This window comes from Phymastichus coffea, unplaced genomic scaffold, assembly GCF_024137745.1.
Source record: "Phymastichus coffea isolate CEN01 unplaced genomic scaffold, Cenicafe_Pcof_1.1 PCOF00009, whole genome shotgun sequence".
NCBI lineage: Eukaryota > Metazoa > Arthropoda > Insecta > Hymenoptera > Eulophidae > Phymastichus > Phymastichus coffea.
In genome coordinates this window covers 4,750,807-4,765,934 of record NW_026706820.1, presented here as the reverse complement: position 1 = coordinate 4,765,934, position 15,128 = coordinate 4,750,807, and positions in this window count along the sequence as shown.

Sequence of the window (15,128 nt, the reverse complement as noted above, 5' to 3'; positions counted from 1 at the left end):
CAGTCAGGTCAGCGACTCTATCTGAAATATCCAGTGATATTATGTATATACGACGGTGGATTGATAAGTTTCTGGCCTGACCAAGAGATGGTGCCACTCGGCCTACCTTGAGGTGGCGTTCTATAGTACCATCCTTAAATAGCTTGTAGCTATAGTTTCAGCCCGATCGCCATGTTAGTTTAGGTTTGAGAGCACACTGAACAAGACGCCTCTGTGTTTTTCTTAAAAATGGAAAAGCTGGAAAATCGTGCTGTCATCAAATACTTCTATTTGAAGGGGTTAAAGCCGAAGGAATCAAAGAAGAGATGGACTCAACACTGGGGAGATCCTCCCCATCATATTCAACCATTAAGCAGTGGGTTTCCGAGTTTAAAAAGAGTCGTGTGAGCACCTCTGATGAGCCTCGCTCAGGACGCTCTATTGAGGTCACAACTCCAGATATGATCGAAAAAATCTATCAAATAGTGCTAGAAGACCGCAGATTAAAAGTACGTGAAATAGCTGAGACCTGTAAGATGTCATATGAACGTGTGCAAAATATTTTGCACCAACATTTGCATATGGAAAAGCTCTGTGCAAGATGAGTGCCGCGTTTGCTAACAGTCGACCAAAAATTGATTCGAAAAAACATTTCTACCGCTAATTTGGCGTTGTATAAGCGTAATCCAAGCGAACTTTTGCGTCGATTCGTAATCGTTGACGAAACTTGGGTCCACCACTATACTCTTGAAACCAAAAAAAAGTCTAAACAGTGGATTGGATCAGGGGAACCGACTCCAAAGAAGGCAAAAACAATTTTTCCGGCGAACAAGGTTATGGCTACTGTTTTTTGGAATGCAAGAGGTATTATATACATTAATTACCTTGAAAAGGATAAAACTATCACTGGTCAATACTACGCAGACTTATTGCAATGTTTGAGCCACGAGGTGAAAATTAAACGACCTCATCTGGCAAAGAAAAGAATCTTGTTTCATCACGATAATGCACCAGCGCACAAGTCAATCGTTGCGATGGCTAAAATCAACGATCTGAAGTTTGAATTGATCCCGTACCCTCCCTACTCTCCAGATCTAACCCCGAGTGACTATTATCTGTTTCGTAACCTCAAAAAATGGCTTGGCGGTAAGAGATTTGCGGACAATAAAGAAGTAATCGAAGCTGTAAATGGGTATTTTGAGGAGCTTGACGAATCAGTATCAGTATAGATACAATCAGTATCTATAGAGATGGCATTACTAGACTAGAACACCGCTATGAGAAATGTATCAGCCTTGGAGGAGATTATGTTAAGAAATAAAAAAAAATTCTTAAAAACGTTGTTTTTCTTGGACAGGCCGGAAACTTATCAATCCACCCTCGTATTTTACATATTCTGAGAGGATAATTTGTACTAAAATTCCCCGCAGTCTAAAGATTAAAAAGGACAAAGGCCAGCGTTTGAGTTCTTGTATCCTCTCACTTTTGAAATCAGTGATTGAGAGCTGGTTAGAAGATTCATGCTATTTATGGCAATAGAGTACTTCCAAGCTTTAGTCCTTAGGGCAGGATAGTGGAAGGCCGTAGGTGGATTTTTGCTGGATTGTCTACACGATAGTTGATTTGGGGAGTGGGGATAGGTAGTGAAGTAGTTCGGGTACTAGGTACATACTATTTTATAGGTGAGAAGGGTGAACGCAATATCACTAAGTATGTAGGGTTAGCCAGTCCAGACGCATTCTATGAAAAGAAACATGAAATTTTATGTTTTTAGTAGGAATGGAAGGAACATAGCCTGTCATGAAAGTCACGCAGGCATTATGAGCTATTTTAAGGGTTGATCATCTTATTTTATCAAGGTAAGAAAAAATTATCGAGGCATAGTAAAAGTGAGATAGAACAAGCGAATAGAGAAAACTTTTTTATGGAATTTATGGGTATTCAATGCTATACGAACCTGCCTTATGACATAAGATACATGGCATTTCTATTAGAGCGAAGATGATATAGTGAGTACTAGGCTCTTGATAACTTGCAAAAATGAAATTTCAATATTGTTTACCCTAATTTTCGAAAGAGAATCAAGAGACAGTAAAGATATGTAAAGCTCGCTACCAATAAGAATGATTTTGGTTTTGGCAAGGTTGAGCTGAAGACCGTTATCCTGGGCCCAATCTGCAACCTATTGGGCATCGAGTTAAGCTTTTGCGAGATCCTGCAACAGTTTAGTAGGTCGGCAATGAAGGTATATTTGAGTATCGTTATAAATTATATATTTAGAGAAAAATAGAAGAGCTGGAAGATCATTCATGAATATGGAATAAAGGAGCGGACAAAGCACACTGTCCTGCGGGACTCTAATCTGAGTTTGCAACCACTGCGATATCATTTCGTCCGATCAATGACGTTCTGAAATCTGTCTGAGAGATAGCGGAAAAACTACTAGAGAGATTTATTTCTGAGGTTGAAAACTCTGAATTTCTTGATGAATAATTATCGAGTCGAAAGCTTTGGAGTAATAAAAAAAATGAGTATAGTTATTTGTCTTTTTCCAATCGCAAAATTTATATGGGTTAGGAGTATTATTCATGATATCTCTCGTGAATGATACTTGCTGAGAGTTGAGCTATAGTGAGAGGATGACCGTGGCGCTTTAATCTTGGAAAAAGGGTAGATTGTTTATAATTGCCGTGAGTTGTCATACCAGATCTTGCTAACCGAGAACTAGCATTTTCGTAGTCAGATCGTTGAGACCTCTACCTTTGAAGGTTAGTGATTTAATTTTGTTCTAGGCTTCTCTTAAAGTAACATTTCGTAGGTAGAAAGGTGGAAATGAAAGGATATTTGGAAAGGGGAGGTTGCAGATATTGTCAAACTTTTCTTGTGTTATGGATAGTAACCAATTTGCAACTTGGACACAGTGGTTATTCAGAGTGTTAGCAGAGAAAAACAAAAGTAGGGAGGGTAACAGTCTATCAGTAATCCTAATATCATGTAGTGTACACCATTTCGATTTAGGTTGTTTTTCTTATTGAAGTTCAGAGGATATATAGTTGTTTTTTGTAGTGTCAAGTTGATTGGAGACTTAATTTCTTAATGTTTTATAGTGAAGGAAGGTAGTAGGATTTCCAATGTTCATGGCGCGTTTAAATGTGGCATCTCTTGGACGCATACGAGAGCAAATTTGCTCTGAGATCTATGGCTTTCTCCTGGGAGAGATGTTTATCAAACGTATCGGTACAAGCTCATCAAACGATTCGACAACTGCTGTGGAAAAAATGCACTCTAGAATGTCAACTGAGGGTGATGGAATGTTAGAGAAGAAAATGTACATAGCGAAATCGGAGAAGTTTGGGATATGAGGCAGTAGACAATTGAAAACGATGCCAAGAGCGTTAAAATTTATGAATAAGCATTTAAAAGTAAAAAAAAATGTTAAAAAAAGTTAATCCCCGGAGTCGTCCAAGACGGATACAATCCGCATATATGTTACTCTATAGCGGAATTGAGCAAGTTTGTTACATGAAGCAATTTACAAACATTAATATGATAAACCTAATATCCGCATTTAGCTACCATTTGGTAGCATTTGTTTTTCGAAGATTCTAAGTCATGCGATGTACGTAATTGGTGATGACATGCTGACAGAGCTTGAAAACATTATAGATACAGAGAATGAAATAAACGCAAACATAGCCATTAATCCGTAGAAAATGGTCTATGTAGTTAGAGTTCTCGGAATCTTTGTGAGAGGTAGATCTGCAGATCAACTTGATTATATATGATTCGTAAATAGTGCATATTATATTTAGGATTTTCGTCGCGCGTACTCGCCTTCCTCCTCTCCTTTCGCGCCTTTACTTTGAAAGTAGATACGTACGTTCTTTCAGTCTCTTTCTTTTGACGATAACCCGTCTTGCCGTGTTTCACATGTGTAGTGGCGTGTATGTTATCGCTCTCTCTCTCTCTCTCTCTCTCTATCTCTCTCTCTCTCTCTCTCTCTCTCTCTCTCTCTCTCTCTCTCTCGCTCTCGTACTCTCTCTCTCTCTCTCGCTCTCTCTCTCTCTCTCTCTCTCTCGCTCTCGCACTCTCTCTCTCGCTCTCTCTCTCTCTCTCGTACTTTATTACCTTGAAAATGCATGTATTACAATGAAAAATTGTATTCGCCTAAATTATAAACTAATGCGTGATTGTCTTTTGTAGCGGATGAAACGACGCTCGCACATTCATAATTCGTTTCCCAATAATCCAATACGATGATCAGGACTTATCAGAAGTGTCAAGCCAAAGCAGTTTCGAAGAAAAAGTTTCGCATCTCGATTATGACCCACTACTGAATAACGACGATGATTACTCTGATTTTCAACCCGATGAATCTGATAACGAAGATGAAATGGCGACTATATCGCAGATGAAGGTATGATTAGTGTCCTGTTACTTTTTTCAGTGTATATTCGTTTTAATATTCGGTTGACAACGTAAAATGTATAAATTCCTGTTTTCTTAGAGAAAACAAAAATTAGCTGAAGCTAAAAAAGTTATTCAAAAGAATAGAAATTTGGCGCATTTGGTCGAGTGTCGTAAAAACAAACAACAGAAAGCTGGAGATGCCTTGACTTCAAATGCAAGTAAGATTAAAGATAGTTTGTTAATGATTGACTAATAAAATAAACAAACGTATATTCAAAAACTCGAAGACAAGTAAACTTGTTCTTCGATTAGCTAATGGCAGTGGACATAGAGTCGAAGGTGGCGGCGACGGCGAAGATGTACGAATAAATTACGACAATAACGCAGATGATCGAAACCATCTGCAGTTGCACGACCTGGTAAATGAATAAGAAATCCAGGAACATGTTGGAAATGCTTCAGATGAAGATCAATATATCGAACCCCAAGCTGTCATTGGCAAGTTACTCTTTTTTCTCTCTCTCAAAAAAAAAGAACGTTTAATAATATTACTGTTTCTTTGATTCATTTTGATTAATTATAAAAAAACAAGCAATCTTTGTAAATAAAAAAGAAGTATAATGTTCAATATATACTTCTAGTAAATTATATTTTTTTATTGTTCTAGCTGGAAATAACGTACAAGACATAGCTGTACAGAATAATCGGCCGATTACAGCCGATGGAGCACTTCAATTTCTTGATGGTTAAGAACCAGCAGCAGCAAGGGGTTAGTCAAATAGAAAAAATTATTTGTATTAAATGTATCTTAGTCGTTATTTTTAAGTATTATGCAACGATAGTCGATTTAATTAATCGAACCGTTCGCGATTCTGCTTCTCGCGCGTTAATTCTAATAGTTAAAAGAGAGAGGGGGCGCGCGATCTTTTGAATAGGCAGTTATGCCTCAGTTGTGAAAGTGAATTTACCGCCGATTTGTAATGCACTTTTTTTCGCCGAATAATTAGTTTTTTTTGGGACAATTTCGTACGTGAGTGCAACGGTATTTTCGAGATAACAAGTAGCAGTGCAGAAGCATCAGATTGTAGCTAATTGGAGGCAGTACAAGGCAGTGCAGCTGATAATCAAGGGGCAGCGGCTGTTGATATTTTTTTTGCAACAACAATTACGGCTGATCACCGTAATTGCACCGCATGGTAGGTGCATCTTCCGTCATATTAAGCGATACAAAATACATTCGGTATTTTGTATATTCGTGATAGCGTTATTTTTTGTATTCGCGTCGATGGTTAGTTCGCGGTATAATTCGAATCTTCTCTCTCTCTCTTTCTCACCGAATATAACTAATTGTAAAATCCTATTCGCGTGCATTAGTCTTTCGGCCCTACAAAGACTGTAGTAATTTTTATTAATTAAAGTCTGTGAAATTTATTAGCCGTTTTCGTAATTTAATTTTCCTAGTAGCTTAAGTAATTGAAAAAGGCTTAGGTTTTAATCTATTTACATATAGGGGATTAAGAAGATTAAGAGTAAAGTCTCTCACACTTAAAACTGAACGAGTGTCACAAGATACATGACTTAAGGTGAATTCAACTCCGTTTAACAGAAGACAACTAGGATAAATCATCTGACGTTAAGGCGAATACACGTACTATCATACATGTTTAACGGAGCGGCGTTTTGCTCTGCATCGTAGGAATTTGTTCTTATATAAATTTCCCATTTTTCAGATAACCTCCCCCGTTACAATTATTACGATATTTTTGATTTTTTATTTATTTTTAAATTTTATTTCAGTTCGTAAATGCCGTTATCAGGCAAAAGATGGCAAATATTATGTAATCGACAATCTCTCGATCGACGTTGAGACTTCCGATGTGATGCGTTTTAGATCCTTCGCCAAAAGGAACTTATTCATGCGCGACGCAATTGCACTGATGTGGACAGACGAAGAATTGGCTGTTCGATCACTAAAAGTCCAGAGGGTACGAAAAAGTGTGCCGGGATTATGTCCTCTGTCGCCACACAAGATCGCTCTTGTTAATGGTAAGTAGTATTCAAACTATCGATCAAAAATTTTTAAAAATGATATTTTTGATCTTACTTTTTGAAAAATTATATATTTTGTAAAATAATTTTAATGCTAACTTTAAAGCTCATTTTAAATTATCACTAATTTTTTTACAGATTTCGTGTGCAACTGGTACGAAGACGAAAAAGGCTTAAAGATGACCGAAAAAAAAGAGATATTGAGCTCCAATCTGTACGTCGGTGCTTGAGGTATGTGACAAACCTAAAGCGCGCAATCGTATATCCGCAACTGGTCGTGCGTGAACGAGCTACTTTGGACCGATGCAACGAGATAATTAAAAATTTTTTTTATATTAAAAATATTTATAATTTTTATCCATAATTTATGTATTTTTATCAATAAATAATAGTTTTAATATAACACTATTGTTTGTTTTATTAATATAGAAAGCCAGAAAAGAGTAACGTGATAAAACGTTATTATTATATGTAATAATCATGTGATATCGCGTGCAAAATCACGTGAAATCACGTAGCCTTTCCATCTACCGGGATACAGCAAATAATTATGTGCTATCACGTGACAAATCACGTGATATCACATTTCCTCTCTGTCTGCTTGGAATCAACTAATAATCATGTGATATCGCGTAACAAATCACATGATTTATCATGCAAAAATGACACGTGATTTATCATGTAACAAATCATGTGACTTTTTATTGTCTCATACAGACTTGTTTCAACTTCCTAGTGACTTATTTTTATTTATTCTTATGTAGAACTAAACATTTTCAAAACATGATCCTGTTTGCTGATACTTTTTTTATTCAATATCAACTATTGATCAAAACTTACTTCATAATTAAACTGCTACTAATAAGCAGTGTCTTGACTGAGACAAGAAAAACTTCAGTTATCCAAGATTTCATGAAATTAAGCCAAAAATAAAAAATTTTATTACTTCAACATTTTTTCAATTAAGACTCATTAATGAAGAATAGCTTTAAGCTTATATAACCATTTGCTTAATGTTTTCCAGGAGCTCGTGTGCAACAAAATACACCACAAAAACTGATAATCCCACAAAAATTTCAAGCCACGCCAAAATTATATGTACATGAACAAAAGTATGATCTTGATTTGGTAGATGTTTCTGAATGTATTAGTATTAGCTTCAGTATAGAGAACACTACTCAATCTCATGTTTGAAATACAAATCGCAGACGACAGCTTGTATTTCGTAAATGTGACGATAATGAACGTGATAAGGATAATGATTTTCAAAATAATAGAAAGGTATAGTATACCTTTGAACTTAATATACCATTACGTAAATTTGCATATATGTATATATTATATATATAGGTGTTTATATATATATTTTTTTTTTTTCATTTTTAGGAAGTTAATGCTCTCAACTATACGGAAGTAAAAGAACTATTATTTAAATAAGGAGAAAATAATAACATTTCGCCAAGTGCTGACAGATATGAAGATGTGCCTAAAGTTACTTTGAATGATTTGGAAATCAAGTCTAATGGGAGACTTTTTAGGTAGCAATAAAAAGGAAACAAAAGAGTCTAGCAAGGGTGCAGATAAAGAGCATCAATTATAACGAGTGGCTATACCCTCGTTATGTCTCTCTCTCTATACATAATTATAATTATCCTCATATGTACATGTATACTTATCATATATTTATTTGACATGAATGGAAGCCAAAGATAAGTCAGAGAGAGCGCTAATAGAGGGCGAGCTAGAGAGAGAGAGAATTCGGGAGGCCGGCGCGACGCGCGCGAGAACGGGAGTGGGGCAGGAGAAAGCCCCGCGAAAAGAACTCACTTTTGTACCGGCGACTTCGAAGCACGTGGATGTGTTACGAGTGGCTATACACGTGCTTGCGATCTTTTGCTACCCGTGACTGATTATTCGGTTTCCGGCGAGTACGCGAGTGTCGACTCGGTGTGAGGCTTCGGTGCCGAGATTGCCCCTAGCGCCTTTGGTGGGCTAGTTCCTGTGACCACGCGTGCGAGTCTTTAAGGCCGCTCGCCTCTTGACTGCACCCGAGCTGCACACTGCGCGTCCTCGCGAGCCACGTGCGAGGCTGAGGATACCGTCTGCAGGGCTAACGCCGAGACATCATTGTACTCAACATTGAAACTCAACGCTTTTATATATCTGCTCTCTTTCTCTGTGCTTTCTTTACCTATCGTAATCAATCCCGTTCCGTCCGGCTCTCGCCCCTGAATTTCGTGATCGCTCAAAAGCGCCCATAGGACCACACGACGCTCTCTGCGGGCTAAGGCAACAGACGCTGTACCACGCCGTTCCTGTTGCTGCTGGGTTAGGCTCCGCGCAGCCTATTACGAGGCCCACTCCGAGCTGTTTCTAACTCCCTCGTAAATTATATAACGAGCGATCCGCGCTGAGTCCAAACCCCGTTATACAATATAATATAAAAAACTATCGCAAAAGTACTTCAAAGCATTTTTACAATTTTTTAGAAGTTTATGAAACCGAAGTTGATGAACAGAAGGTATCTTTTTTGTAAATACTTTTCAATATGTATTTTTTCTAATTAAAAATGGATTTACTTTTAAACATTAATGCAGGTCCAGATGATAAGATTGAATGATGAATTTTCAATTTTACTAGACGTCTGGAATAAAATGTTGAACGTTAAAAAATCAAAAACAAAATTACTTACGAAAAAAATATTTAGAACTATTTATATATTCCCGAAGGAAGCTTTACGAATGTGCCTCTCAAATAACAGTAAGCTACTGACACCTAATAAAAAGAATAAAAATATGCAAATAAGTGATCTTAATTTGGCGACAATAGAAAGTGATTAATTTTAATTTATAATAAAAAATCAAGATTATTTAGATAAAATAATTAATTGAACGCCATTTTTTTCAGGATGTATGATGTATTTTCATCAGAAAAAAAGAAAAATCACTGACAAAATATTATAGAAAATTTGTTGACCGAAATCAATGGATATATACAGAAGATTTGAATGAAGCAAATAAAATAATGAAAAAAAGATTACTCAGTAGAAAAAATGTGAATCCAAATGAGAAGGCATGCACATAAGAATTATACACATAAGTATTGTACACAAACAAATCCGTATTTTATTTCTTACACAAGGATGAATTGATTGTGCACCATAATTTCAATGAATAATCTATCTCGATAATATTATGCACACAATCGTCAAGGCAAATAATTAAGAGACACAGTCGTGCACTGGACATTGTACACTCCTTAAAAATAAATAATCAAAGGATACTGATTATTTTGCACAAAGAAATTATGCCCTTACGTTGATTGATAGTGCACCAAGTTCTACAAAAAATCGGTAGATATTGTTGGTGCACTATTGTTAGGTTTACTAAACCTAATTAATATTATTTCAAAATGTTTCTAATTAGCAAATTATATGTGTTATTATATATGTGTTATATGTGTTAATTATTTTTATTGAAGCGGAAGACTGTTAAATGTGATTATTGAATAAGTAACTAATAATTTTAAAAAATCACTTCAAATGTTGACATTAATTTGAAATGTTTATTACTAAATATCTATGAAATACATAAGTCTTATATCTGTAATTTCTCATTCCATCAATGTACATTTTTCTATCAATGTACATTTTATAACGAATAAACTGTCTTTGAAATTAATTTTTTTGTTATTTATTTTTTATTCAACTATTTCTTTGACCTATTTGAAAATCCACGTGAGTTTTTTAAAATTAAGATGGAATTTTCCGAAATCCATATTGATTATAAGCAAAATCTATCTGAAATTTTCCAAAATTCATACGGATTTTAAACAAAATTTATCTGGAGTTTTCCAAAATCCATATGGATTTTTGGAAACCCAGATGGGTTTTACTAAATCCAGGTAAGTTTCGGAGATGGATTTCCACACTGGATTATTGAAAATGTATCTGGATTTTATCATGAATTTTTTTTCCCACATAGAATTCTGGATGGAATCGATTCAAATCCATGGGGACCCATATAGAAATCCTCATGAAAATCCATATGGAATCGTGAATGAAATTCCAGGTGGATATCCACGTGGGTTTTTTCAACAGGGAGTCGTATATGGTCACCGCTAATGTCCTCTTGGCTTGTATCCACCGTGATCCGAACGACTTTCCACAACAATTTATAACTGTCGATGAAACAGGAATACATCACTACACTACCTAAATAAAGGAACAGTAAAACAGATAAATACGTTCTAAAGAAAGCAAAAACGGTTAACTCGACCGATAAGGTTGTAGCCACTGTTTTTCGGAATGTACGTTAAACAATCACCGGAGAGTATTATGCGTCGTTGTTGGACAAATTAAGCGAGAAAACTAAACAAAAACGTCCTCATTTGAACGAAAAACAAATTCTGTTTTATCAAGATCATGCACGAATGCACGCTTGTTTAATTTCAATGCTAAAATTAAGGAATTGAAATTTGAATTAGTAGACCATCCATCGTATTCACCAGATTTAAACTCTAGTGACTTTTTATTATTCCCAAACCTAAAAAAGTGGCTTGCCGGACAATGATTCATCTCTGTCGTGCTCTGGCGTGAGTAGAAAAAATTAATATAATGAGTAGATTTACTATAAAGTATATATAAAGTGTACATATTTTATATATACTGTAACGGTCTGCTAAATAATCAAATTGTTTTAGTAGCCCGTTAGAGATTTTAATTCAACTGGTCGGTGCGGGGCTCACCGCCGCCCCGATCAGCTGGCCGCTTGCTGGCGTTCCGCCGAATACGGGCGGGCACGCGCTGCCCTGAAAAGGGATCGCGAAAGCACGGCTAATGCACGAGAGCGTGCGTGAGTCTCAATCACGGGCGTAGGAAGGGACAGAGGTGCCTCCCTAGGTACACTCAACACAACGTCAACACATAAACGGGTTAAACCAGGCTTTATTTACGTGAACTATCTGTACAGTATCGCACGCCGAGGTTTCGCTTCGCGTAACAATCTAAAGAGAGAGAGATATTCGCTCGCACGCGGGACTAATCGCACGCTAATTCGACACTTATTAACAGGGAGGAACTCACCGCGAAGTAGCTGCTGCAGACAGACTACTTCCTATTTGTCACTCGCGTCGTCGCCCTTGCTCGGGCGGGCAAAGCCTGCCCCTGGTGATTGCCCGCTTCAGACGACTGTCCGCAGCTCGTGACGACCTTTGGGGATCGGCCTTCTTTCCTCGCGCACTTGCACTTTTCTTCTTTTCGGACGTTTTCCTTTCTCTCTTTCTTTTCTCTTTCTCCACACTTTCGCTTTTTGGTTCGCGCGCGCACGTGGCAATCAATCACGCTTGCCGGTCCAAGTCGAAGTGTCCTCCAATCGTTTTTCTCCCCCCCACTCTCTCGCTACGGCACGCGCCTGCTCTAGTCTCGCTATCTCTCTCTCCTTCGCTCCTCGCTCGCTTGTCCGCTTGGTCGCGCTCGGACTCGTGCGCGACCGATCTTCCGCGAAAACGGCCCCGGCCGTTATAGCCCCCTCCTAGTCGGATGATACCCGGGGAAATATTCGACGATTATAGCGCGGAGTGACTATACGTGGGTAAGGACTAGCGAGGTGAGAGGGGTGAAGTGAAATGAATACGACGGTGACATGAGGTGAAAATCATTTATTTGGTTGCCCCAGTGGGCACTTATCAGTGGCGCCGGTGGCTGCGGTCGCGCCGGAATTCGCCGTGGCGGGTGAGATTCGGGCAACGCGAAGATTTGGAGACGCCGGGATGCCCACAAACGTAGCATCCCTCGGCGTCTCGGCGTGATTGGCCCTCCCGGCGTCCCTCCGGGTCGACGATGTTGGGGTTTGGGGCGCGGCTCGCGCTCCTCGCGCGACTCCGCTCCCTTCTCCCCAGGGAATGGGCCCTCTGCGGATGATGGTGTTCCGCCCAGCGCCCGTGATGTTGACCGTCACCGTGCTTCCCCCGGAGGAGTTGGCGTCTACATTCACGCGACCATGATGGGCTGGCTCCGGGGTCGGTGTGTCCTCGCTGTCCTGGTCGGGCGTCGTCCGAGCTGTGGGCCTAGGGGCTCTAGGCCCTTGGGGGCGCTGGCCTTCCGTGCCGGGCGCCCGGCGGAACTCCGGATAGGGCAATACTGGAGGGGGCGCCGAGAATACGGGTGACTGCCCTCGTTGTATTGCCCGGACCGCTAGCTCGTAGCGCTGCCACCGCTCGAGTTTGTCGAGCCATGGGTCGAGGAAGATTCCTGCACCGGGTAACTCGAGGAATTGCGCCGACCTGGTTAGAACTCGGCGTTGGAAGCTCATAACGAACTTCCACGCGTTCCCGAGTTCGGCCAGCGCTCGCCCGATGGTCGGCCAGTCCTCCTCACTTGATTGGCTCGCCCACTTGCTCAGCGGGGAGGTGGGCCAATCTGTACTCTCATACGGCCGGTCGACGCAGGGATACACGCGGGCGGGCCTCGGGGTATTTTCGGGGCAGCCGCCCATGTCCCATGGCCTCCGACCGCATTCGGGGGGTGCGTCCCTTCGGTGAGTCGCGGCTCCTGGCGTGCCCGTGGATGGCCAGGTCTGCGAGGCCACCTCTTGCTGGTCGGGATAGGCCTGCGTCGATCGGTCCAGCCGGGTCGGCGTCGCCTGTGTGGACATCGCCCAGCGGATTGGCCTGACCTGGATCCCACGGTGGACTGCAGAACGGAGGGTCTGGGTAGCCGCGTCCTTTTTCTCGCTGGTGGTCTGCGAGGAGGCGTCCTGGACCTTGGGCGTGGGGCGACTCGAACTTGGGGCGGGTCGCCCAGTGGGTATGCCCTTGGACGCGTATCGCCCGTACACCCACGCGTGTACCGAGGTCTTTGGTGGCGGGGCGGGATGACTTATGTGCCCGCCACGAGTCGGCCAGCCCTCCGGGGTCTCACGGATCTCCTCCAGGGTGAGCTTTGGGCGCGGCCTTGGGTGTGGTGGCGCGATGACGCCCTCCTCCTGCAACTGCTGTACCCGCAGGATGAGTCGGGCTCGGGCGTCATCTAGCCGGCGGAGCACGGTGTCCTGCGCGACGCCTTCCCGGATCTGGTAGGTGACCCGGTCGAAGATGCGGGCGAACTGAGCGTCCCTCTTCTCTCCGACCTCCAACTCGAGGGCGTCGACACGCATCCTCTCGAAGGTCTTGCGGGCTCTGAAGAGGGTTGCCTTCTCCGATCGCTCGAGGTCCTCATGACGGGCGTGGGCGAAGAACCAAGCGGCGATTTCCATGACTGCGTCTTCCATCTGTAATGGGGTGACGATAGATGGTATGAGGAGGATGAATGATCATGAATGCCGGGGATAATGATTGCGAATGGTGCGGGTGCGGTCGTTAAGTCTTTTTCGGCCTTCCAGGCTTTCGCCTGTTCGTTTCGACGGTTCGGTTCAGATTCGGTATGGCCCGCGTCGCTGTGCGCAGTACCAGGCGTGCCGTTTTCCGGGGCCGGCCCCGAGGCTCTCTCGCGACCGCGGGCTGTGGGCTTGCCGCTTGGATCTTGCGCGGCCGCCCTGGTCCCCGCTTCGCTGGCGCCGGCGCGGGTGTCGGATCCGAAAGCTCGTCCTGTTCGTCGGACTCGCGCTCGCTCGCTTGGTCGCACGCTTCGGGCGGGTCGCCGTTCGCCCTTACATCCCTCGGCGGTCGAGTCGCGTTTTCCCCATCTTCCGGCTGAGTTTGGTCCTTGCACTCGGCCGAGTCGTAGAACTGGCGGAGGTCTTTGGCGTGGACGAGGGTGTCTAACTCTTCTTGGTGGTTAGCCAGTTTGAACGCGTTGTTGCCACAAACTTTCGTGATAACGTACGGTCCGGTATATTTCGGTGCTAGTTTTGCTGCCACGCCCTGGGCCGCCGAGGAGAGGATCCGATTCCTCTTCCACACCCAGTCTCCGACCTTGAGCTTATGCTGCCGGTGCTTTTTGTCATAATAGGGTGCCTGGCGCTCCCGCTCGTCCTTCGTGCGTGCTGCGGCCTCTTCATAACAGTCACTTAGTAGCCCCAGGTGTTCGGCCCATTCTGCCCTAGCTTGCTCTTCTTCGTTCTCAGCGCCTGCGGAGTCTTGTTGGCGGCGCTGAGTGCCGGGCGGGATTGGTTGTCGACCATAATTCAAAAGAGCCGGACTGACTCTAGTGGTGCTATGTATTGCCGTGTTTAGGGCGAAGGACAATTCGACGAGCTTTTCGTCCCAATTTCTATGGTGGTCTTCGAGATAAGTGACGATCATCGTCTTGAGAGTTCGGTTGTATCTCTCTGTCGGGTTGGCGTGAGGGCTATACGCGGGGGTTAGCCCGGACTTTATGCCTTGCTTAGCCAGGTAGTCTTCGACGAGATGGTTTTTAAACTCCGTCCCGTTATCCGAGAGGAATTGTTCCGGCGCTCCGAACCTCATTACAATTTTATCGTTGAGCTCTTTGACGATGGTCTTGGCGTTGGCTCGGCGGATTGGTACGCACTCCACCCAACACGTAAACAAGTCGACAAAGACCAGGAGGTATTCGTGGCCCCGGGGGCTGCGCGGGAACGAACCGGTAATGTCGCCGGCCACTACCTGCCAAGGGCGCTCAACCTTGTGTCCCCCCATAAGTCCATAAGTGCGTCGCTGCTCCACTTTGCACTGCTGGCAAATTTGGCAGCCGCGTACGTATTCTTCTACGTCGCGCTTAAGTGCCGGCC